This window comes from Gobius niger (genome assembly GCF_951799975.1).
Source record: "Gobius niger genome assembly, chromosome: 14".
Lineage (NCBI taxonomy): Eukaryota > Metazoa > Chordata > Actinopteri > Gobiiformes > Gobiidae > Gobius > Gobius niger.
In genome coordinates, this window is record NC_136865.1 from 29,369,104 (window position 1) to 29,396,222 (window position 27,119).

The 27,119-nt window shown below is 42.6% G+C and overlaps 1 protein-coding gene and 1 long non-coding RNA gene across 2 annotated transcripts in view; one reads left to right on the forward strand and one right to left on the reverse strand.

Annotated features, from left to right (window-relative positions):
- LOC306973998 overlaps positions 1 to 27,119 on the forward strand; it is an 818,053-nt gene that overhangs the window by 303,179 nt on the left and 487,755 nt on the right. The window lies entirely within an intron of this gene.
- epha10 (EPH receptor A10) overlaps positions 1 to 27,119 on the reverse strand; it is a 418,807-nt gene that overhangs the window by 263,058 nt on the left and 128,630 nt on the right. The window lies entirely within an intron of this gene.

Genomic DNA, 27,119 nt, shown 5'->3' on the forward strand with positions numbered 1-27,119 from the left:
CCTCCGCCCTCTCAGACGCATTACAGATATTACTTTATTCACGTGACACGCCCGACCCCGCGTTAGGAAATCATTACCGTTTTGATAGCGGAGTTGTTAGCGCGCCGGGCCGCCGCCGTCTTCGGGCCGTTTCCCGCGGATCGCTGCTCCTGCGCGGGGTTAAGTGGGGGCAGCAGGATCTATACAGCGATCTCACATCAATTCCACGGCAGATGGAAAGTTATTAGCGCGCGTTGAATAGAAGCGCCCGGGGGTGACTGTGGCACGTACAGGGCCAATGCCGGACCGGAGGCTGTTTCACCCACAAGACGTTATTTTAGCAGAGGGCGATGAGCGTGAGTGACGGCCGACAGCCAGGGCAGATTGGAAGTGTCTGGTCGGATTAGGTTTAAAAGTTATTGGTGCCTTGAGATGCGGCGATGACAATGCAACAGCAGCACAGCCTGTGATTCTTAAACTTTTCTGGAAGTTTGGAGCATCAGCAGCGTCTTTTTAGGCCACTTAAAGCATTAAAACTGTATTTGATTTGAATGTACTCTACCTCATATCCCCGACAAACTGAGTCTAACATAATGGACAGGACTAAAACGAAAACCAAGATTACACCTAGTATGAGAAGTGACCATTTCAACCAGATACCCACTTGTTACAGGGTAAAGCGTAACCCAGTGCTCCATTCCAGGGTTTCCCTTTTTGAGCCAAGGCCCCAACAAATAAAATTGTCACAAAAATGATATTTGTTAAAAAAAAAACATCAAATCAAAATCTATTCACAGTGTGTGGGAACCAAGTCCACTTTAATTCATATAACAGCATTATAAAACAAAATATAAAGCATTATTGCATTTGTGTCAATTTGGTAAATAAATTATGTGAATAAGTTTGTTTTAAAGCTGTCTTAAGCAATGTCTTTTTGAAATGTTTTCATCAGTAGGTGGAAAAGTGAACTCTGCTCTGCTCCAACCCTTCCCCCGCCCCGTCGCCCACACCCCTACGCCCCTCACGCCTCTCCACTGTTTAGACCACACGCTGCTCTGATTGCATTCAATGAGCTATGGAAACCTCATTAATCTTGTGTGAAACAAACATTCATCCGCATAAAAAAGACATGTTCTAAGTAAATATTTGGAGATTCACATTTATTTGCTAAACTGCAACTTTCATGAAAGTCTGTCACTTTTTTTTGAACATTTACAACCTAATAATTCCATTTAGAACTAAGTTTACAAGCGCAGTACTTTTTTTCCCGCAACTCTTGAACGCCTCAGCTTCTCCTCCGGTGCTGCTTTGCTTTGTGAGGAAAAAAAAGGAGGAAAAAGACCTGAGGCTCCTGTAGATACTGGATTAATATAAATAATAATATATATAATAAACCTGAGGATTTCTGCTGCATCAGAGCAGGTCGGTCACATGTTTGTCAGTTCACCATCTTTTTGTTAAACTTCTGTCATGATGCTAAACTGTTAGCCGCTAACTGTTGCTGTGTCTTCTGCTTCGAACATTTGCATCTCTTGTTCACGTGGAGGGGGGCATGAGGGGGTGAGGGGTGTGTTGGGGGGTGTGCTGTGAGGTGAGGGCATGGTCTACTATAATAAACAGGTGAGGGAGGTGCAGCATAATTTGCATAATGCATAATTTTCTATGTGAAATTTCATGCAGTCCCCTCCTGTAACCACCATCTTAACGTGGTTGAGGGGTTCGAGCACCCAGATGATCCTGGGAGCTCTGTGGTAGAGGCTTCGTGCCCCTGGTAGGGTCTCCCATAGTCCCTCATGAGAGACCAACAGGCTTGGTTTAGAATCGTGAGGCCGTCACCAGGAGGCGCCATAGGGGCTGGTGCAGCTCCAACAGCTGCTCCCACGACCAGGAAACGGACAAGTGGAAGAAAATGGATGGATGTAGATTTCAGGAAGTGGTCCAGTGCTCGCTTCCTGGGAGCCCTTGATGCCGGGCAACACTCCTCCAGCTTGCGTATGCTGATTCTGAGCCAGTGCAGGCTGGATGGATATATTATAGTGTCTGGGTATTTTTTCCAATGTGTGGAGTGTGAACTTGGAGTTGTAGAATTTAGATGGCGCCGCTCACCTCGAGTGTGCATGCAGTATGAGTGCGTGGGTGGACGCAGAAGGTGTGTGTGTAAAGCAATGTGATTTGAACTGTAAAGCTCAATACAAATACTGTAATTTGTGTTGTCGGTTGCCAAAAGAAAATGAATAGAACACCCCATAAGCTGCTCCCTTCTAGACGGCGTTCGCGTGGCTTTTATCACCACACATTCACATCGCTCCCTGACATTATGCAGCTCCTTTGGCAGAATTGTACGTTATGTATTGCATCTGCTGTGGGGATTTCATACATTTCGCCCTAATTCAATAGCGTAGCGTTTATCACTTTGCATCTTTTATTCGCTGAACTCCCCCTCCGTCTTCCTGTCAGCCAGAGAGAATCTGAGAGGAGCAGAATTGGTTTCCCACTTGTGAACAGGCTGCTATATTAAGACGCGCCTAAATCCCGGAGAGATTGGGCCGTGTTTACATGATATGATTAAGTGTGCGTTTGTAATCCGCGGACGCGCCGGGCGCACGGGGACAGCGACAGAGTGACATAATCTCCAGGGCGCCACCTCCACACGTCTTTCTGCGAATTGCACTGCTCCGTAAGTGTTATGTCACTCTCAGAGGGACGGAACAGTCTTATTTCTTTCCACTACATTTCTATAAAAGGCCCCGTCTGCCTGTTGTGTTCAATTCAAAAAGCCTAATAATGCACCATCTGTTATCAGGAAGTGGTGCTGTGAAGATGTGGAGTCAAATGCAGCTGACTCACCACAAGGAAGCATTTTTGTCCCCGTTGTATTTTTGTGCAGAAGGTGGATTCAGGAAAAATGTTGCTACAATGTTATTTGTCATGTCAATTCTTTGAAAACATGGGTATTTTCTAAAGCAAATGTGCAACTTTTACTCATACTGGAGTAATTGTATATGTGACCTGTAGTATCTGTTATAAAATCAAGTCCTTATACCACTCTTATCTTGCTGTGACCAACATTTTGTACATTTGTGATTCAGATGAGACACTGCAGGTGAATAGGGGAGAAAACAACAATTTACTATCACATCACTAAAACATCCTTCATTCCCCGCCTCTGCCCCTCCCTGACCCAGTCAACAGCTGAAATCCTCATCCACACATTCATCACTTCCAGACTCGACTACTGCAAAAGCCTCCTCTACGGACTTCCCACCACTCACCTCCAAAAACTGAAACACATCCAGAGCTCTGCTGCCTGCCTCCTCACCCACATCCGGTCCAGAGAACACATCACCCTCGTCCTCCAGCAGCTCCACTGGCTCCCTGTTCAATACCTCATTCAATACAAGCTCCTCCTCACCTACAAGTCCCTCCATAACCTGGCCCCGCCCCACCTCACTGAGCTCCTGCAACAACACCAACCGCCTCACTCCCATCACCCGCACTAACCGCCGGGGGACCGAGTCTTCGCCATCGCCGCCCCCACCCTCTGGAACTCACTCCCACAGCCCATTAGAAACTCGGACTCACTACCAACCTTCAAATCAGTATCAAAACCCACCTGTTCAAACTAGCTTTTCTTTAAACCCCTTTTTTGTTTTGTTTTATCCCCATGTAAAGTGTCTTTGGGTGTCCAAAGAAGTTTGATGTATTATTATTATTATTTAGTTTATCAATTTGACATTTCTGCTGTAGATTACGGACATGAATATGAGCAGCAAATGTATTGCAAGCTTTCTGTAATCTGGAAAGGACCATATTTGGAATGTGTCATCTCAGGGACCCTTTGCAGGACATATGGATGTAAAATATGTCTGCCTGGATCATCTCCCCCTCACTTGCAACAACATGATATAAAATAAGCATTGCACAGGGTAAGCTTTGTCTTTTTCATACTCCGAGATGAAAACTAAGATGCTAAGGGAGAAAACTAGCTACAAATCTCCACTTTGACCACTGCTGTGTCTCGCCTTGAAGAACTGTGCATGCCTCCAAAGATCTAATGAATTGATCCTATGCAGTGAGAAAAAGTCACCCAATGATATAAAGGACTCAGTAAATGAAGGTGGGAGATGCAGATGAGCACATTTCATAAACCAGATGCTTATTAGTCATTTTACTCCATGTCACGTGTTTTTAACCAATGTTTTTAATGAGACGTTTAGCATCCAGTCGGAGAGACAGAATCCCCTGAATCAGCAAGTCTCCGGCGCGGTTCTGCTCGCTGCTTTTCAACCATTCATTTCTCGGATGAGCTCCCTTTGTCAGCAGTAAACCGCGCGCTTCAAGAAACTGAGACGCTTCAAGAAACGGAGCCTTTGCCGTCCAGGAAGAGATGCAAGACTTCTTTAAAAGGTGGTGAGGAAATATTAAACGCAGCTTCCTGGACAAGCCGCATGTTGCTAGCGTGATGCGAGTGGAAATAAAAAGCTAAATGTGCACCCAATGTGGATACAATAATTACAATTATAAAGTCAGTCAGTTTTTGAGCAACGGAATGTTTTTACTGACTAAACTAAACTGGAAATGGCAACTAAATACACTGATCTGACTAACTGTTCCGATCTGGAGTTGCTGCAGTTGGTCGAGTCTAGGTTCGTCAAAACACTAAGAGCCCAAAGAATGAAATCAGTCGAACATCCTGAGTGAGCAGGTGATTCCATCCATGGATTTGTTCTTCCCTGATGGCACGGACATATCCCAAGATCAGGGGCGTTTTGGACTTGGGGGTTTATGATTTAAACCTGTTCACCCAACCCTGGTGAACATATTGATGAGGCATCTCCATCTCGTCCTGTCTCCAGCCGTAACAAGACAGTTCTTCAGAGTTCATTAAACACATGATCGATCATCCATCCATCCATCCATCCATCCATCCATCCATCCATCCATCCATCTTCTTCCGCTTTTCCGTTTCCGGGTCGTGGGGGCAGCTGTTGGAGTTGTCAAAATCACATTCCACCAGCCCCTATGGCTCCTCCTGCATGTGGTGGGTCCACAAAAGGTCGGCCTCATGATTAACTGGCCTGTTGGTCTCTCATAAGGGGCTTCTGAATCGCTCGTTGTCTGACTTGTCACTTAGGACCTGTTTTCCCTGGGAGACCCTACAGGGGCACGAAGCCCCGACAACAGAGCTCCAGGATCACTCGGGTGCTCAAACCCCTCCACCACGTTAAGGTGGCGGTTCCAGGAGCTTCTATTCGATTCAATTTGATTGATTTTTGACTCAGATAAGGATATCACACAGTGCCAATTTTACTTAGATATTGATGACATTTTCAGTTGAACTAGTGCTGCACATTATAGAAAATAACTTTGGGGCTTTAAGAATTGAACCCAGTGCAGTTGCATTAATCATGTACTTTTTATTTAACATGACTGGACCAAAATGGACCACATGGCATTGTTGAAATGCAATGTGAAATGCATTAAAATAATCAACTCAAGTTTTTTTGTAATTGGAATCAGGCTATTCAAAGGAAAATCAATTCAAAGTGATTAATTGATTAATTAAAGACAGCCCGACTGTCGTCTGCTCTGATCACATGTCCAAAGAAACACCGTCTGTTCCTCTCTATTATGTTAGATTAGATTAGTTTATTTGAAAGGCGACAGAGCAATTTCATTAAACACATGATCAAATATGGTAAAAAGAAAAAAACAAAAACAGAAATAGCCAGAAGGCTACTCTTCATAGTCCCCTGGCCAAGATGTAAAAACAAACAAAAAAGCATCAAGCATCAGGGATGTTTCACTTCTTTCAGGACACATGGAGTTGTTTTCTTTGCTGTCCATGGAATACGAAGAAACTTCGGCCACACCCACAATCAAAAACATCTATTCTCTTTGAACGTTCTTTCAAGTGTATAATTACATAAATATTATTAATGAAAGATGTTCCTGAACGTTGTGAAACATGAAGGTTTGTTTGAATGTTTGAAATGTTGGGAGGGGGTTTCGACTGCAGATCAAGAATCAGAATGTTACCAATGTGTGAGGAAACTTAGCTGTGATTTCGGACATTATTTTCCAGAGCTTAAATTCCGGTTCTGCCCATTAAACCCTCTCTCTCTCTCACTGCCTCCCACCATCCCTCCCTCGATTGTCTTCTTGAATTTCTCCTCCACAAACACCCTCCGCTGGTGTAAGTGCGTTTGAAATCGCGCCGGCCCCTCGCGGCTGATACATTATGCATCGGGCGTTCATGCGGAGGGACTAACAAACAGGCGCTGACAGCTCTTTTTCCGCCCCTCTCTCCCCGCGTTACCATTGCTTTAGTCTTCATCCGAGTCCACGCGCACAGACCCCCCGTGACCCGCCGCCGACTGCCGCGCTTTACCTACTTCATTCAACCCTTTACGCCGAAAGAAAGCAAGTAAACATGCAGCACACGAGCACTGCCTGTACAAAGCAGGGAATACAGAGGAACTGGAGACGGTTTAAAGGGTTTCCGGGCTGGCAACGGAGAGGATTATTGCAAGCTATTAGCCAACCTGAAAACGCTCGCTCTCGTCTGATCTCAAGTACAATGGTGTCTGGTTTGTAGGGAGACAATGTGGGAACTGCAATCTGTCACTAAAAATGAAAAGAAAGACTCATAATGCATCGAGTGTTTGAAAGGCTGACATGTTGGAAAATGCCTTGAAGTGCATATGACACAATTTTTGCTAAAACATTGTTAAAACAGTTATATTTAAGAACTTGCCAAAGCATGTACCCAGCTTTCTTTAGTTTGACCATTTTTGTGATGCTTTCTTATTGGACACTGACAGGAAGTGACATAGATATAGGTAAACAATTTTAAATTGTTGCCCTGCCAAGCGTGTTATATCTTTGGGAAATGAGTCAAACTGTAATATGCTTGTCCACAAAATTTCCATGACCTGTGGAGTCCCCCAGGGGTCAATCTTGGGACCCCTCTTATTCAACTTGTACATGCTTCCATTGGGCCTGTAGATTCTCTCTGTCACTGCAACGTGTACACTGTGCGATTACTTTTGTCTCATAAGATTTTTAGATGTCGCACTGCACGACGTGGGGAGGGTAAAATCATGAGCTGCTCTCGTCTCCACTGCACAAGTGTTCAAAGAGACAATTATAGCTACAATCAAAGTTTTGTTGTCAGTTTCAGGCGCTCACGTCCGGCCTCTGTTGCTGTGACTCTGACTGCGGTGCAGTATGTGCTGATGTGTTGACGGGACACAGATAGAGTTGCAGCGAGAGGAGGCTCACTCTACGACCAGTGCTCCAAAATATCAGACGCCTGATGTCGGTCGTAGCTCGTGTTTGGTCGTACGGCGGTTCTATTTTAAATCTTTGTCCCTCTCTCACTGTACGACCTATGACCAAAATCGTGCCGTGTACACCCGCCATTAGCCATCAATAAACTCCGGTCAATTATCATTTCCCTACATGTTATATCTGGGCCTGATCTCAGTGGCCGCGTTTCAGCGGTTGAATTTCACCCTACCATTCAGTGGGAGTTGTAGGTGACCTCAAGCATTTGCACCGGATTTACTGGTTGTGGTTTGGCGACTGGGCAAAATCAGATCCAATCGCTTCAAACTTTAAAAAGAGTTCATCCCTCCCACCTGAAAACGGAGCTGAATTGTAAAGATCCAGACCCGTGAGTACGAGGGTAAGACCAGGCTACCACGCTCCAGCCTGAGCCCAAAAGAGTTTGGGATGGAATGCTATATATTCACTGTTACCATGGAAATCCGTTTAATACTTATTTTCAGTTATCGACCTAAATGAATTTGTTGAAATGCTAATACTTTTTTTGTGTGAAACTGACTAAAACTTGACTTGAAAAAGCCTTTTGAGTTTCCGTCGACTAAAACTGCACTAAAACTAACCCGTAGAAATGACTAAAATGTGACTCAAACTTTGCCCAAAATACTAAGACTAAAACTAAGAGCGCCGCCACAACCAACACCGGCTGAATAAATTCTTGACAAATCCGAATTACGCATCAGTAGAGCGAGGGGGAATTGACAGTTGGCCGGCGCTGCTGCCTCACAGTGAGGAGTTGGGGTTGGTTTGTGGCAGTTGTTCATGGGGCCCGGCCTTATGCTCAGAGCAGCTGGGCTCAATCATTTCTATTACTTTTGAAGCGTGACACAAAGCACTGAAACTGTTTGAGACACAATCAGATTGTCATGCATCAAAGACTAAGCGTTGAGCGTTTTGAATCGGAAAATGCTTGCGATCCTAAAGGGGGCGCCAAAAGAAGAGGACAAACTTAACCATGGAAAAGCTTATAAAGTATAGCCAGTTTTAGCTTAGAGTTTCACAAACAGTGAGGCCAGAACATTAGAGTAAATCATACTCCATGATCCCAGCGTAATTAAGGTGAACCATGAGCATTTGAAATATGCAAAAGCTGCATTTTTGTGAATAAATATCGACTGTATGTTGTAATTGTTGCAGTGGCACAGCTAGAAGGTCCCCGGTTCGATCGCAGAGCTGGACGGGGCCTTTTTATGGAGTTTGTCTATCGCTTTAGATTAAGGTGTGCTCATTAAGCATTAATAAGCATAATTCATCTTTTTATATTCATATTATATTCACATTATTCATGGCCTACTAGAATGTTGACCTGTTACCTGCCACCTTAGGGTTAGGGTTAGCAATTATTGATATCCAAATCTCAAAGTGCACTGACAGGAGATCTTATAGCCTCTATACCAGTGTGACACCTCATTTGAAAGCCAAGACCTTCTAGTTTATAGAAATATTTGTAAGTGTGTGAGTGAAACACGACTTACATGACATTTGCCTAACACAAATAACTCTAACCCCTGATCAGGGGGACGGCAAGTAACAGGTTTACAGATAGAAGTAAAATAAGCATCTCATTACTTTAAAAGCATATTATTAATGCTTATTAAAACCATATTAATACTCAATGTGCACACCTTAATATAAAGTGTGACCGGAGTTTGCATGTTCTCCATGTGTCTGTGTAGGTTTTTCCAGTTTCCACTGAAACATGTACACTATGAGCCAGAATGAATGAGAATGTGCTTGCCCGTGTGTGTGTTCTTGTACTTGTACGACATCGTGAGGACCAGGGTGAGTTTTAAACCAACAGAGTGAGGACATTTTGGGTGGTCCTCACGTCTTTGTAGGACCGTTTGAGGGTCAAGATGTGGCTTTAGGGTTAGGGTTAGAATTGGGTTAAGATTATGGTTAAGCTTAAGTTTAGGGGCTTAGGGTCTGGATAATAATGATGTCTATGAATGTCCTCACTAAGATACAAGTACAATATTGTGTGTGAGAGAGTGGTTGGTGATTTAGTCGGACGAGCCCATGGCACATATTGGCAGGTTCACTTCCGTCAATCTACCCAAAGGGCAGCTGTGGCCACAATAGTAGCTTCCACCCTGGAGTACGGCATGAATGAATAATGAGTACAGTGTGTGTGTGTAATACAGGCTTGTAAAGCACAACACAAGTGTAAGCCGTTAGTATCCCTGTCCTTTTAAGTGCACGTTAAGGCCATCACTGTAAATATGAATTTGTTCTCGATGTTTAATGAAGGAAATAAATACAATTAATACATTTTTAAAGCTTTTAACCAATAATGTTGTTGTAATGGCGAGTTATGCTTCTTTTACTGCAGAAGTGCTCTGCTCAGATTTTGTTTTACTTTAGGTTTGCTGCAAAGAACAACTTGTGTAATCTTTAAATTTTAAAAATGTCATTCCCAATGCTGCAGAAGAAGCTCAACATCACCAAAAAAAAAAAAGATGGAGACCAACACAGACATTTCTTTGTCTTTAAACACTTGAAAGGTTAATGCGGAGGTGCCCAACAGCAAGTTCATAAGCCACAATTATACTAAATCTGTCCTTTTCTACTCATAGTACGTACCCTACAAAATGCAAATGTGTGTAACTGAATTCCAGACATGTTTGCTTTAGGTTTTAAGGAGGAAAGTATCCATTATCCATTGGCGTTGTGTTTTGTCACTGTCGAAGCCGGAGCCTGCTGCGTTCTGCCGCCACTTGTAGCTCCAGTGTCCGGCTAAATAAATACATCAAGCTGCCAGACTGCGAACACGCTGGAACACATCGGTCTTCACTGTCCTGGGACGGTGAATAATTTACACGGAGAGGGACAGAGGGAGGAGGAGGGGGAGGGAGGGAGGGAGTGAGGACCAACGGGAGCAGCTGACGTGGTGCCAGGCAGATGGGCACCGCGGGCTCTGAGCCAAACTGGGCCGGGCAGACACGACGTGAGCCAGAGAGGAATGACTCAACAGGAGGAGGAGGTGGCACTCCTGCGCCACAGTGAGAAGGCCTCAGCTTCAGTCGCAGGGCTAGGGGAGAGCGGGGCTGATTGTCACACTAGGGGGCGCTGTGACCGCGGTTTAACATCCTGATTATCCTGCTGTAACGTAGAAACAGACGGCAAAGGGTCAAACAAGGGGGCGTGGCCTTGCCGATGGGGATTCACTCTGTTTAGCCGTTTTCTGGCAGGGTAAACATATTCATCACACACAAATAAAGTCAAGCCAAAACTGGGTCAGTAGAAGCAAAAAACTGCCCTTGTTGCTAATGTTAGCATATGTAGCACGAAGCTAGTGTAGATTCCGCTTTAGCATTGTCTGTTTTTAAAGTATTCATGGAATGTTGAACTTGGGCTGTCACGATAATTACTATATCGACTTATCGTTCAATAAATAACAGATAAACGATATATTTTGGGGCTTGATATTTATCATGTATACATTTATTAGCATTTACCCCCTATTTTTTTCCTGCAAAACTTTCATTTCTACCTTAAGCAAATAGATTTACATCATATTTCATGTTTTTGCAGCTTGTGTGGTATTTTAGGATGTGATTATGCACTTTTTAGGCTGGAGAATTGACAGTATCTAGTATCGTTAGAGTCAATATTATCGTGTATCGCGATACTTTCCTGCCTCAATGTATCGAACTTAAAATTTGTTATTGTGACAGGCCTATGCTGAACCACTTTGCTCCTCTCCATGTCTTAATTTAATAGAAAAAAACTCATTGTCACAGGTGATTTTCCTGTCTTTGTCGGTTAATAACTATTTCACATACAAAGATATGACAAAGGAAGCAAGACTTACTTGAAGCCCAGGGTTTAAACTTTGATTTAATGTAAGTGGAGCTCTTGTGGGACGTTGTGTTGATGGTCAGTGGACTCTACAATTTAATAATTTAAGCCATATATCTGGGAATTTTAGTGTGGTCATACAGATAAGATAGAGAGCGCAGTTAGCTATTGTTGTCGTTAGCCTGTGGTAGATGTTAGCAACATTAGCATAGCGGGAACACAAGTATTTATAATCGCAGACGTATGCAAACTGTTAGCAATTAGGCTAGTCCAATGTATTTTTCATATGGCTGTTAGCATTAGCCATCAATCATTGCAAATTATGAACGATCCAGATGTTTCCAGCTGTTGTCAACCACCGACCACATTGAGGTGATGACAAAGCCTCGTTAGAAATCATTAATGAGTGTACAAACCTTTGGAGATTTTACTTTGGATACAAGTTAGCATTTAAAAGTGTCCTCTGAGCTAAATGCTAAATCATATTCAATTAAGTTTCTGCCATTAAACATCATCTTATAAGATATTAATGATAGACAAACCACAGATATTATATAAATGCCATGAAATGGACATAACGTACCTCGCCATACTTTAGTATTGAGCCTGGCTTTACCATTCACATGTCTGGAGAGAGAAAGTGAGGAAAGGGAGAGGAAGACTAGAGCGAGGAAGTGGTGGAGAAAGAGAGAAAAAAACCCAAATTAATAAAAGATATGAAAGCGCGAGGGAAGTAAATTACGTGGGAACCGGACCAATGGCGGCGCCTGAGCCTCGAGCGCCAACAGCGAACACAGATAATAAGAGAATCTGCTATCGCCGTGCGCTCCAGTAATTACACCGAGCCGGGGAAACGGGGTAATTACTGGAGGACGGTGCGGGCGTTACGTAAGAGCCCGAGACTTTCTCAACGCCATGTGACGCTGTGCGAGATGGAAACGATTCGAGATGATGAAGGAAAATGCAAAACCAAAACAGCCTCGCGTTACGATGAAGAAATGTGAAGTTTCATTTCCATAATATGTTTACACAGCTGCTTGTAATTAAGCTGGAGATTACAAAGAGTGTGTTTGGAACTTTATCGCTTTGTTGAATCTTTACACTCGAGTTAGATGACAAAGCATTGAGCGTTTGTGAAGAGTTATTGAGTCTAAAGCAAGAAGTGATGTGAAAATAGCTCTGGAAATAGGAATGTCTGGCCTTGATTTGAGCAGGCAAGTTCAATTATTTGTTGATGGAATACGTCTTGTAAGTAGGTGAGCAAGAAAAAACATCAGCACCTAAAAAAAAAAAAGACTGTGCTTACTGTAGGTCACGTTTCTAAAGCGGCGAGGCCAGCGCTTTGATAGCTTTTATGCTCTTCATCTCAGTAGTTTTAACTCACAATGGGCTGAAAGAGTTTGGTGTCCATTTAGTGCGTTAAAGTAGCCTATAGAAAACGCTGTGAGGTGTTTGCGGAAAAGGAGATGAGAATGAAACATTAAAGAGGAGGTGCAGCTGCTCATATCACCGGTCCCTGTCATCTCCCGGCCCTGGTGCAGAGTGTGAGCGCTCTCATGTTACAACAAGGATAGACACCTGCGGCTTAGAGACAATCTAAGGCCTATATATGTACTTTCTCTTTTACACATTTAGTTGGTGAAGCTTATATTCAGTTGCACTCAAAAGTCTGGAACTTACGGTATGTCGTTTTTCACACAGAACTGTTACTGCTGGCCTGGCTATTGCGAGACAAAACTTCACAAGTTATATTTAGTCTGGGGACCACCAGTTCATTTTCAGAGGTGTGGTTTATGATCGTCCATAGCTGTTAATTGGGCTGAATGTCTATCATATGTGTCTGCACGTAGCCGTAGCCAATCATATCAATTGTATGCAATGATGTATGACATGCTTAGGGATGGGCACGGTTAAATGGTACAAATAAACGGTACCTACTTGGAACCGAAAGAAAAGCTCCAGTCGGGGGGGAGCAGAGAAAAGCTACACCTCATAGCTATAACTTACAGGCCTCTTCAGACTTCACAAGACACAAGAACTGGAATAAGAATTGGTGAAGCTACAACGTACTAAACTTCTGTAATAGAGATGGCAGAGCCGCGGTCTGCGTCAGGACTGAGCCAGGTCTAAACCAGGACTTACTCTGGTCATAAAACCCAGAGCTAAACTAAACCAGTTATAAACCAGTTATAAACCAGGGCTGAACAAGAAGCTTTAGTTTTTAGGCAAATTGAAAAGCAAAACCAAGCCGTGAAAACAAGAAAGACGTCTTTACCTTTAGCGACAGACCCGGAGGCGGAGCTTACGTGCTGTTGGGCGGAGCTTACGTGCTCTTGTTTACAACTTTACAAGCAGCTGGTTGTTGGTACAGTTTTGGTAAATGATCAGTGTCAGAGTGAGGCTCACACCATGTGAGGATCTTTGACGTGTGGAGCTTTCGCTTCGTTAAAGTGCAGTGAGTTTAGAAAAGTTTAGCTGAAAGAAACCGTGTCCTGATGTGGATCTGACTCTGCAGCTCAGGAGGTAATAACGTCCTTTCTCTCTTTTTATCGCTGCTTAAGTGGGAATTGTGCTCAAAACATGAAGTTACAGGCGACGCTGTTTTCGGTGTTTTTCCAGGCTGTTGTACAGTTTCCAATGATTCGAGCGCACACAGAAACGTGGGGATTCCCAGGCTTATAGACGCAACAACAAGAAAATCCTCTTGAACATGAAGCAGGGACATTCTTGTGAAATAGATTTAAGGGAATATTTTCCTAGTGATTATTTGGTTCCTGTCGTGACAATGGGCTCAGTGATTGGATCGATATAAAACTTAATAGCCATAAATGAAACAATTGTAATTACAGAGCAAAAGCAAAGCTGTCGGAACTCTTTGCCTGTGTTCGTTTGGTTCAAGCTTTTCGCCAAGTTTTAACATATAAACACACAAATATACTTTGAGTTGTATTTTATCCATTTACTCTTCTTCTACTGCAGGAGGGGAGTTTTTAAGCCACATTCATGCATGATACAACATGTTCGCTTCACTTTACGACCAATAAGAAAAGTGGGAAAGCAGAGGTGTCCGTATCTCTCGTTAAATCAATTAAAGTAATGCTCCTCGCCCGGTAAGTCACGCCCGGTCACCGACATGAAAAAGAGTCCATTTCTCTGCCGCCATATCTGAAAGCTGCTCTTTTTCCCAGGCTTTTTACACCTTCATTACTCCAGAGGTGGCTGACACGGCACTTACGCTGATATTCTCACACGACTCCTCTGCCTCAGATGAACGACAGACGGGGCAGATACGAAGCTCCTGATTTCACTTTATGCATCTTAGTGTTTTAACGACATGAGTCTATGGGGAACTCAGTGCAACAACTGAACACTGTGTGAACTAAAGGTAATTGTTTATTTTCCGAGAGAGAGTTTAAACATCAAGGAACAAACGGATCCAAGATGATGACTGATATGAATATGACGGGGAAAACATGTTCTTTCATATAAAAATAAGAAGAAGAAGGCGTTGCAGAAAATTGCAGACACTATTCACAAATATGAAATGAGCCAGGTTTAAATGCATTATGTTGAAATTTTAAACCCTGTAAAAATTCAAATTCCACCTACTTCAAAGCTCAATAATTCAGAAAAGGAATTAGATATGGAAAAATCCCTCTAAAAACGTACAATTATGTTTAAGTTCAAGACTGAATGTTTGGAGTAGGAGCGACTATAAGCTGGACATGTTGTTGCAAGAAACTGACCATATTTGGACAGCGTCATCTCGGTCGCCTTTTGTGCTACACATGTATACATGTCAAAACAAACATGTCAGTATTTGTGAATGAATACGCCTGGAGAAACTGGCTGGTGTGCCGCAATGTTTTGATTATTTACTGAAATCTTGGCTCGCTGGTGTTTACAAAATCCATAAAATAAGCATCGCAAAGGCTCAGTTTGCTCTGAAATCTAATGCTTTTTAATGCCATTTCTAATGCAAATAAATGATATTTTAAAGTAAGTCTGTATGTTTGCAAAGTGAGGAGAGATAGAATGAAACGTTAAAGCAAGCAATGAAATTCCTCCCCCTCTTTAACCAGAAAGTTTGCAAAATGAGGAGGGCAGGAGCAGAATTTTCAAAAGGAGACGATCAAGCTCCTCCCCCTCCTCCTGATTGGACCTGACAGGCTGGTTCACAGATAAGCTAGTCTCATTGGTCGACGTGAGAGGATTCTAGACTCTGGTTAGTTGCTGAGATCCAGGAAGGAGGAACTTTACAAAAAATAATATATACTGTATATTATTACTCACTTTACATCAAAATGCAAGACAAGACGGTTGATTTTGCACATTTTATGAAATCTGTTAAACATTTCGACTTCCAGACTATCACTTTAATTTCTTAGGATTTGCAAACATTTCATCAAACAGAGGCTATATCCACACGAAGACAAAACACTTATATTTTCAGGTCTGTGAAAACAATTCATCCTCCAGGCCTGTGTGAGGCGCTGTGACGCTGACACAGATAATAGATGTAGAGGCGCATGTGCAGTAAACTTATGTGGAACAGTGAAAATGAAACTGAAGGATTTAGGATCTACAGAAGAGACGAGGAGGAGAGTTTATTCTTCAGACGTAAAAACCTGTCAGTGACTTTTACTGTCAGTCCAAAAACACAGACTGACTCGTGTTTTTCAACTTTTCACCTGTGGCTTGTGGACGGCAGTGGAGCAAAGAGGGGCAGAGTCAAACCATCATAGATCCATGAGGAAAACTCATTATCAGGTCAGTAGATTATGGATCACAGACACCAATCTGGAGCTGTGATGTCATCGAGACGTCGTAAAAACGGAGCCACGTAAACAGTGTTTTGAGATCTTTCCTCTGGGACCTGTTTTGGAAAATGTTGGTTTACAAACGCCCAAAACGCCGCACTCGTATGGACGATACACTGGACTGATAAAATATGTGTTTGGTCCTCAGCTTGACTTCGTATGGACAAGTCCAGAGAAAGATAATTGGACAAAACGGGAAACTTTAAAGGGGCTAGATGCAAGTTAGCCATTTTATACTCACTACTGCCATCTCAGGTCATAGGTGTAACTGCAGCTTCTATATTAAGCATGACGGCACTTCAGACCTGAATTAACACCTTTTTGAGTGACAGTGCAGGATTTTAGAGGCAGTTGTGGTGAACAGGTCTGGGCTCATTCTACACACTAGGACATTGTTAGAACATGTAGGGGGAGGAAAATACTTAATTTTGACATTTTTAAACTCTGTATAGTCCCTTTAAGCACTGAATATGTCTTACACATTACATTTGATATTTTCCAATGAACTTATACAGTCAAAATTGTTGAGTGACGTCACAATTTTCCAATAGATTTAGATTTAATGCTAGTTTGAATCTAATTAAATGCTTTTCAATGACATTTGAGGCCTTGATTTTAGCATTTTGACTTAAAAATGAACTGAAGCTAAACATCAACATTGTCCATTGTGTGAGGAATCAAAGTTTTCTCCTGCTGTTTCTCGCATTAAATCCTCTAAAACTCATATTTTCTGCTCTGTGCTGAGCCTGGATGTGAATCCGAGGACACATGTTCCCGCAGTAAGTTTAAATGTCAGCGTGGCTAAAGGCTAATTACCTTCATGACTCACCGCGTTACTTCCTGGGGTTTTCTGGGGACAGCGTTAAACCTCACCTGCGTCGTTAGCTCTCGCGAACCCTCGCCGCTCCCGAAACCCCCGCTCAGCCTGAACGACGCAGGCCATCTTTTTTTCTCTTCTTCTTGTTTTTGTCTCTTCAGCGGAAAAGTGACGCTCCATTTGAATAAAGTATTGAGCGGAGTGCAGCGAGGGGTAGTTTTAAAACATGCATCTCGTTCTGGGAGCCAGGCGTAACATTTGCCGCGTTGCACATTGCGAGCGCTTGGACAGTTGGGAGAGACGCCGGCGGGTTATTGGCAGACGCTCCCCCTGCAAACAAACCGCGCGACGCTCGACCGGCTTTTTGTAATTACCAACAATGCCTCTCCTACAATAAAATCAAAGCGGCGCGAGACAGACGCCGGCGGAGACCGGACAGAAGGCCGAGGTGAGAGGAGGGTAAGCGCCGCGCAAAGAAACACGGGAAGCGAGAAGCACAAACTTTCAGAGCGCCGCATTTCTACCAGGAGGGATTTTTTACTCCACGAGCTGAAAGCAAATGTTCAAGTTTGAAATTTGGACCAGCATTAAAATCTGCCACATGTCTTATACGAGGACTTAACGTGAGATGCTGCGTGTAATAAAAGGAAGTTCAACACATCCAAAGTTGCCCATATTTTCAGTGATAAAACCTAAATAATGGACTGTATGGCTTTATTTTGTTGATATATAAGTCACAAAGATTTGTTTTCAGAGGGAATGTTTTGGATATCTTTTTAAGTTTTTGAATAAGCTATATTCGTGTTACACATGGATATTAAACATGTTAATATTTGTGAATGATTATACAAGGGAAAGACGATGGAGCACGACGCTGTTCTCTGGCTCATGACTAAACAAAACGTCATAAAATAAGAAATGCAAATATAAACGGTCTCCATTTATAGAGCGCTTTACCACCTACATTAGACACTCAAAGAAACCACTCTCCTGTTCACATGCTCACTTAGACACTGAGGCTCTACCATCAGAGGTGCCTCATGGGACTGCGGATGGAAATCAGCCTTGAGCTAAATCCGGCATATTTACAGCACTAGTTGTCTCTGTTCATTAACCTCTTAACTCCCACCTGAACCGAGAGGATCTTTTTCTTCACGTCATCAGATTTTTTTTCCATCATTTTTTGTTGGGTATTCAACTCATTTTTGTAACTTTTTCGTCAATTTATTGTCATTTTTTGTCAGATTTTTGTCATTTTTTTATCACATTTTTGTAATTTTTTTGTCACATTTTTTTGTCATTTTTTTGTCACATTTTTGTCATTTTTTTGTCACATTTTCATCACATTTTTGTATTTTTTTGTCATTTTTTGGTCCATTTTTTGTCATTTTTTTCGTCAATTTTTGTCAATTTCTTGTGACATATTAGCCACTTTTTCATCCATTTTTCATCACTTTTTTGTCACATTTCCATCATTGTTTTCGTCTCAGTTTTGTTGCTATTTTCACAGCTTTTTTCCAGAGGCTTTTGGACTGGGGTAAAGCCAAACTGGAGAAAATGTGCTCGGTTCAGGTGGGAGTTAAGGGGTTAATATGCACTGTCCCATTCAAATAAATTCATTAAAAAAAGTTTGGCCTTGTTCGGGAGACTTGTGTCATGTGAAAAGAGTTAAACAAATAAGATTCAATTCCATTTATGTTCATCACTATTCACACAGTGTCTCCTGTCCCACTCCCCCTTGCGCCCCCTGTTTCAGATGGTGGGTCGTTGGTGTCACTGTCTCCAGCCCTGTCCAGGGAAGAACAAAGGAACCTCTGTCTACAGGGACCGGACAAGAAGAACTGAAGCTCCAACAAGGACTGGACATTCTGTGATCTTGGGTCATTTGCTCCCATCAGCCCTGGGTCTCTACAGCCTGTCCGTCCATGGGAGCGGATCTCCCTGTGGTTCTCCCAGAGGTTTCTCTTTTCTCCCACTGGGTCCTGTTTATTGTTTTATTTCATTGCTTTAATGTTTGGTGCAGCCCTGTGAGGAAACTCCCGTTATATTGTGAGAAAATAAAGCAACTGATTTATGTGTTTGTTTGTTTGTTTGTTTGTTTGTTTGTTTGTTTGTTTGTTTGTTTGTATACTCTGTTGTCCCTGTAGGGAAATGTATTCTCCGCATTTAACCCACCCTTCGATGCAGCTGAGGCCCGTAAGGAGCAGTGGTTCGACGGCAGTGTCGCGCTCAGGGACGCATCTCCATGATGTGGAGCCAGGCTGGTGGTCAGAATCATCTGGGTGGAGGATTCAGGTTCTTAGTGGTAGGGGAATCCGGAGTACCCAGAGGAAACCTATGCAGACACGGGGAGAACATGCAAACTCCACACAGAAAGGCCCTGTCCTGGTGGGAATGGAACCCAGGACATTCTTGATTGATTGATAGAAAACCAGCTCGCTTTAAAGAGACATGATCCTTTGCACGTTTTCTGCTACATGAAGTTGGATTTCCAAACCATGGGCCCCGAGTATGAGAGAGTTTCCTACAGATTTTCTCCCATTAAAGCCTCATTAAAGCCTCATCCCTCCACCAGTATCTGCCCAGTGAGGTGTAAAAGCTCATCTTCTCATCCACAAGAAAGAGTTGTTCCCGTCCTTCCTCTAAATTTCACACCAAGTTTCAGACAACTCCATTAGCCTCCGATTCTGCCCCGTTTCCCCCTCAGACGGCGCATTGTGAGGAGCGTTTGAGCCGGAGCGTTTTGAATATGCATGTGCCGAGCGGAGTTCTCCCAGCGCAGCAGAGCTATTGATCAGCCGTAATGCTCCACTAAACCGAGGCGCAGCTCCGGGACCCGCTCTGCACACGCTTATATCAGGACGAACCCGTCGCCTATGCAATCTGCCCACGCAGAGCAGGTGATGGAGGCGTCTGGGGAGAGGAGGAGATGTCGAGGTGTTTGTTTATGTCGAGGATGAGACATAAATGCGGAACAAAACTCCTCGACAGGTTAAACAAAGAGATGAAGCTACATAATGATGTATATTTTCAGACGGAGGGCAGGGGCCTGTTTATACAGAAACTCTGAGCATTTCAACACTTTTAGAAACAAAATCATTCTGGGCTCAGAAACTCACTCACACACACAACAACGCGTCAGACTCCTTGTAATCGTTTTTGTCGGATTCATACTTTCACATAGAGGAAATAAAATAAGTAAAAATACAAAGAAAAACCTAATTTTTAATCATAAGAAGGTCAGGTTTTTGTTCTGTTTGGCTTAATTTCACTAAAATACGTTGTTTTCAATCAAACATACATCAGATTCAATGTCAGAAATGTAAACATTGTCTCAGAATCATATTGCGACCCCCCAGAGGGTCTCGAACCTCACTTTGTGAACCATAAATTTTACCAAAATTAAGGCTGTGGGGGTAATACAAGTGTTAATGGGATGATTGGGGGGGTCTCTCATCGCCCCCTGGTGTCTCTGGCCAGAAAAACACAATTGGAACTGTCCATGCGCCAACCCAGACGCCCAATACACACTAATGGAATCAAGAAGCTAACAGGCTAACGGGCAAAGCTAACTGCGGGCTAGCGCTACAGTATTTACAGTTTTGTCTTTTCTGTCATTGTAGTATTTACTCCCACAGACAATTAAAGTAAAGTAAAGAGTAAAAAAAACATTACGACACCTGCAGTGGCGCTTATGGCCTCTAGGGGCAGGAGTTACTTAGTTCTGCTTTAATTTTGACGTGTAAAATTGCTACTTATTTCTTCATAATGATTTATTTTTTTGTTTTTATGGAATTTTCTTATATTAATAGTCTATATTTTGTTTCATTTATGTCACGACTGAAACATGAATCAAAAAAATCAAAAAGTTACTTTAAAATTGTAATATATTTGTATTACATATTACTAGTTACTTTTGACAAAACATAAAGTGAAAATAGTAATAAGTGCAGACAAAGATTTCCTTTGTGTTTTGTTATGACGACATTAACTACATGTTGGAGTTTAACTTTGTTTCATCCCTGCACCAACACAAACCATTTAAATGCTCTTGTAGCTCGAGTTCTTTTAATTGTATGTCTAATATTTTACTGTATTTTGTTCAACATCCCACTTTAACCAAGTGTTTCACCAGTTCGGCTTTAACTAAATCTAAAAGTTTCTCGATAGAAAGAACCATAAAACTGAAACTTTTCGTTGCATTGTCGGCGCGTTTTGTCATGTTTTTGTTGCTTTTTTTGACTATTTTTTGTCACCTTTCTATTGTATTTTCATCCTTGTTTTCGTGTCTATTTTGAAGATTTTTTTCAAGAAACTTTTAGATTTGGGTAAAGCCAAACTGGAGAAAATCTGCTCTGTTCAGGTGGGGGTTAAGAGGTTAAGTAATATATTAAATTCCACACAAATATATTAAAACAGCACTGAAAAGCATTAAACTCCCTCCTTACGAGTCAGTGTGAGTCCATCTGCACAGCGCCTCCAGCTGGTCTGGAGTGTGCATTTCCCGGCTTTTAAAACCAACACCGATGATATAATTGGTTCCGCCTCGTTGAAACTGATGCAACGGCGACAAAACACGGGGAAAATGAGTGTTCAATTTGCTCCGGCTTTGGAAACAATGTCTTATTTACTGGTGGGTGTAATTGGAGAGAATGCAGATGGGGCGTCCTCAAAACGGGTCGATATTATCGAGCGGCGGTGAGTGGGAGCGACTCCGCGGGCAGCGATAGTGCGGACGGGACACGGAGACACCGAGGATTATCCAAACAGCCGGTTAGGACGAGTTACAGAGCGGCTGAAGCGGCTTCTCTGGGACTAAAAGATATCAGTGTATGCAGTAGATCCTAAATCTACACGGAGAATAATAATGGCTTGCACTTGTATTGCGCTTTATTACCAAGTTTCTCAAAGCGCTGCACTGTCATTATTCATTCGCGCCACACTCGGTGGTGGTTAGCTTCTATTGTAGCCACAGCTGTCCCGGGCTTGAGTGATGGAAGCAAGGCAACCAGTCTGTGCCATCGGCCCCTATGACCACCACCACTCACTCACTCACTACATTCACACTGGCTTCCTGGTGTTTCCCAAACAGTCTCCATCCAAGTATTGACCAGTCCCTTCCTGCTTAGCTTCTGAGGTCTGACATAGAGAATCTGTGGTTATTGCTCTATGTGGTTTGTCCACACTCAATGCACCTGTAAATAAAATAAATAAATAAAAGTACAATAGATTCCCCTCTGGGTCCAGGACTCCCCTGAAAAAGAGATTCTTAATCTCAGTGGGACTATCCTGGTTAAACAAAGGTCAATCAAAGACACTCACACTGTTGTTCTATGTCAAATTGTTGTTGTAACTTGTTTCCCTTAATAAATCCTTCCCGTCGTCCCTCTGGGGGTCATACAAGTGTTAATGGGATGATTGGGGGGTCTTTCATCTCCCCCTGGTGACCGGAGCCACCAATACACACTAATGGAATCACGAAGAAGAAGCTAGCAGGCTAACAGGCAAAGCTAACTGCGGGCTAGCGCCACTTAAACAGTATTTACAGCCAAGTTTGAGTGAAACAAATGATCTCCATTGTGTAATTGGATGAACAATATCCCTCTGTCCCTTTGTCTTCTCTGTCAGCGTAGTATTTACTCTCACGGACGATTAATGAGTAAAAAACGCAACTTGCTACGACACCTGCAGTGGCGCTTATGGCCTCTAGGGGCAAGAGTTACTTAATACACATGCCCTTATAGTCTTATAGTTTAAAGTCTTTATAGTTTATTATTTATCTAAAATGATATGCTATGTTTTACGTTTCATGTTCCATAATCGAAAATTCCCAGTTGTGAACCTGTTCATGACCATGGCAATAAAACCAATTCTGATTCTGATGAACTATTTTGTCAGAAGTAATGTTTTTGATGAATAAAATGAGACAAACTAAATTAAACGTCTTTATGAGACTAAAACTGTGACTAAAAAGAAACTTCCAAACTTCCCATGACAGTTCTAAAGAGCCTCATATCATTTAAAGAAGCAGCTCTGAGCTTTGTTCATGTGAGAGAACAAACATGAAGGGCCGCGATTAAACATGATTGTAATAAAGATTATTCATTTAAATCTTCGTCCAAATATTAGGACAAAAACTGAATTAAAATATGTTGTCCAAATCAAATAAAAAGTCCCTCTGAGGTTGCAAAATCTCACTTTCAAGACGCCATAGGGAACTTATTGTACATGTTTTTAGTGGAAGGGGAAACTGTAACACCGGGAGAAAACCAACGGGGAAAAAACACCTTTTTTGACCCGAGAGCTACTCATTCCACATTTATTCTTTACTAAATGTTTGGAGAATGAGTGGCGACTCCTCCAAACGATGTGCATTAGTATCTAAAGAATCTAACATAAAGCGGACCCACAGAAATCACCTGCAGAATGGACAGAACTGGTTCAATCCCTTTATCTCCGATCAGACTCCGACTCCAGGCCGCTCTGTTTTCGCCGGGCCGTAATTGGACGGGCTTTCATTGCGCTTGTGTAGCGTTTCATAGAAAGCCTCGTCTTCAGCCTTGAGAAGAAATCGAGAGCGAGATTGCGATCGGCGCCGGATAATAACATTTGCCAATTTCCACGATAAGATTTCGATGGGGCTTTTTACAACTGAAGCGTGTCTCATTGTTGAGAATCCCAGATAAAAATCACGCGGCATTAGAGCGGCTCTCGCATTAGCCGCTACTGTCCGAAATTAAATAAGAGTCATCCGTGAAAGCGCCGCAGACCGGGAGGATTTGACCATGAAAACACGGCCGAGCTGCAGTGTTCGATTACTCTCATGAAAATCACTGTGACGATATTTTACTGAATCATTTCAACACAACACATTCATATGAACAACACGTTAATTGCTATTTATTCTAATTGTGTCAATACTATTGGAAAGTAAATGAAAAGCCAGACATATACAAAGAGTATATCTGGGATCAGAGGGGATTTCTTCCAATTCCGATGCCCGGTGATTGAGAAGTGTCTGCACCAATCAGAGAAAAGCCGGATATGACGAAGCATCAGCCAGAATAGAGGAGACAAATGTGGACGATCTCAAGAGGAACAGTTTTTCCAGACTGAGATATGTTCTTACCTGAGCTTAGACGAGTTGATGCTTAACTGTCTGGTCTCAGTCATGCAAAAAGACCGAAGATGTTGTTAGCATTTAGCCTCTCCTCCGCTCCTCTATGGGGCCAAACGGGGGTGAAGCTAGAAGAGACCAAGCTCATTCCTCTTGGAATCTGAGAACTGGACGGTCTGTGATCTTGGCCCGTCTGCTAAGGGATCCTTCGGCCCTGGGTCTTTATGACCTGTCCGTCCATGGGAGTGGATCTCTCCTTCTGTGGTTCTCCCCAAGGTTTCTCTTTTCTCCTGCCGGGTTTTTGAGTGTTTCCTTGCCGTGCTGGAGAGTCTAAGGACGGGGGACGCCCACGCCGCTACCTCCTATTGGACATTATATTTGCCTGGATACACCTGAACTTTTAATTGTCATATTTATTGCTCTGTTTTATTGCTTTAATGTTTGGTGCAGCCCGGTGAGGCGACTTCTGTTGTGATATTGGGCTATACAAAACCATTAAACTTAAACTTAAACTTAAACTTCCACGGTTTCCCTATTTAAAGCAGTACTAAGTAATGTGTTTACCTTAATAAATCCTTTCCGTAGTCCCTCTGGGGGTAATACAAGTGTTATGGGATGATTGGAGGGTCTTTCATCTCCCCCTGGTGGCCAGAAAACCATATTTGCAACTTGACTGCCACCGAACCGGAGCAAGCAATGCACACTAATAGAATCACGAAGAAGAAGCTACCATGCTAACGGGCAAAGCTAACTGCAGGCTAAAGTCACTTTAAACAGTATTTACAGCAAAGTTTGAGTGAAAAAAAAATATTTCCATTGTGTAATTGGATGAACAATATCCCTCTGTCCCTTTGTCTTTTCTGTCAGCGTAGTATTTACTCTCCAAGACAATTAATAAGTACTGCTTTAAAGCAGTACTAAGTAACTCTTGTCCCTAGAGGCCATAAGCGCCACTGCAGCTGTCGTAGCAAGTTGTGTTTTTACTCATTAATTGTCCGTGAGTGTAAATACTACGCTTTTCTTCCTGACTCTATACGTGTGTATTGGGGCCTCCGGGTCGGAGCAGAGAATGTTGCAATTGTGGCTTTCTGGCCAGAGACACCAGAGGAGATGAAAGACCCCCCCAATCATCCCATGATTTTCTAAGCGGATAAGAAGGGGAACTATATTGTAAGGCGTAATAATACCTACTTCGTCGTCCGCGTAGTGATATCTTTACTTTTCTGCACTGACGTCGAAGGGAAAACGTGGAAGAGCTCGGTCGCTTCTAACTTCGCCCCCGTTTTGGCCCCATAGAGGAGACATCAACACAACATCTTTGGTCTTTTTGTGTGACTGAGCGCACACACAAAGACCAGACAGTTGCGCATCAACTCGTCTAAGCTCAGGTAAGAACATAATTGGAAAAACAGTGGCCTGTTCCTTTAAGGCTGTTTCTCGTTTGCTTGAGCTCAGCTGGAACAGCATCTGAGTGAGCGGCTGCATCACGTGTCCAATCAAATGATAAAATATAAATCTATGTATAGATAGATATAGATATATAAAACAGTCTTATGAATGAAAGCTTTTTATAAACTGGTTTTGGTTGGTTATCATAAGGAATTCAATTCAAATATGAACTATGTTTGACCTGTGATCTGCCAGGTTAGAGTTAGGCTCAAGGTTAGCAGTGATGCATATCCAAATCTCAAAGCGTATTGACTTGAGACTTTATTGCCTGTATGTCAGTGTGATACCTCATTTGAAAGTCAAGGCCTTCTACTTTCTAAAACTATGTGTAAGTTCTATGTGAGTGAAACACAACTTACATCACATTTGCCGTTCCTAAACTTAATCATAACCCCTGACCCCTGATCAGGCAAGTAACAGGTTAACAACCATAAGCTGAATTTCTCAAGAAACATAGGCCTTTCCTTTAAATAAACAAGGTTGCAGTGCATTATGGGTAATATTCAGCTCTCCACAGGTATATCCTGGGTAAATGAGCCTCCCCGGAGCCTCTGACAGTATGAATCACTCGGCTACTGAGAAGAATACGTCATGATTTTAGGTATAATGGAACACACACTGATTCAAAGCAGCACATTTCAAAATGGTTTTGTAACTAATGTAGAAGCCCCAGTGTGGCGTCTCCGAGGCCCCCCAGGAGGCCCCACACCCCACTTTAGGAACCACTTGCTCATGCAGTCTGCGTCTCCAGCATTAGCAGTCAAACAAACTAGTCAAAAGGAGCCCAGCAGATGAATAAATATGAATATGAATAATAAAACCACTGCATAATTGAAAAACTGAGCAAAAAACAAACAATTTCCTCCAAACCAAAAAAAATTATCAAGAATAAAAGTTCCATATCAGCGACTCAATGCAATAATAACCCGGTTCTTTTAGCGTCTCTTTGCCTTCGGTTTTTGACGACCGCTTGCAGCAAAATAGGATCAAATGTTTCAATAAAATCTCATTGACGAAACATGAAACATTAGCATAAACCCAAGCACATCCAGACGTTATTCCTACTGCACTTTTAAACCACGTGACGGCTCCAAACCAACAACAAACAACAGAAACACAAACATCTCCAGCCTCAATCTTTTTCCACCAAGCTGGTTCTGGGCCGGTTCCAGTTTCAGAACCAGTTCTTTCGTTTTCTACTGAAAAAATGCCGGCTCTTGGTTCCGAAAACTGGTGCCGGTCGGGAACCAGTTAAAAGCCGGACCGAGAAACGAGCACCAGTGATGTCAGCGGCTGGGGGTGTGGCTTTCTCTTTATTATATTAGTTAGTTAGTGCTTATTACTTCCCGGAGAAGCCAAAACAGTCTCTGTGGAGGAAACCAACTGTTGTTTTACTTTATGCTCTAGAAGAGGGAGCCGTTAGAAAGAAGAATTCAAAATGTTAACGACTGCTGTGACGGGAGCATTAACTTATCATTGTGTATTTTATAACTAGAAATGGCTGTAGTAAAATGCTACTATCCATGTTTTATGAGACAGTTGACTTCCCAAAGCGTTGCTATGGCAAGAGGCACAATATATACAGACAGCATCGCGTCATAGAAGGGGGCGTGGCCTCACCGAGGGGGAAGAAACAATCTCTTGGGAAACACAGTTTTTCACACTTTTTAGTCATTTTCAGGCGAAACATAAACTTATTTATCACATACAAATAAAGTCAAGTCTAAATCGGGTCCATATGGATGATTATTCACAGCAGATTGTTCAGTGGAAGTGAAAAAAACGTCAT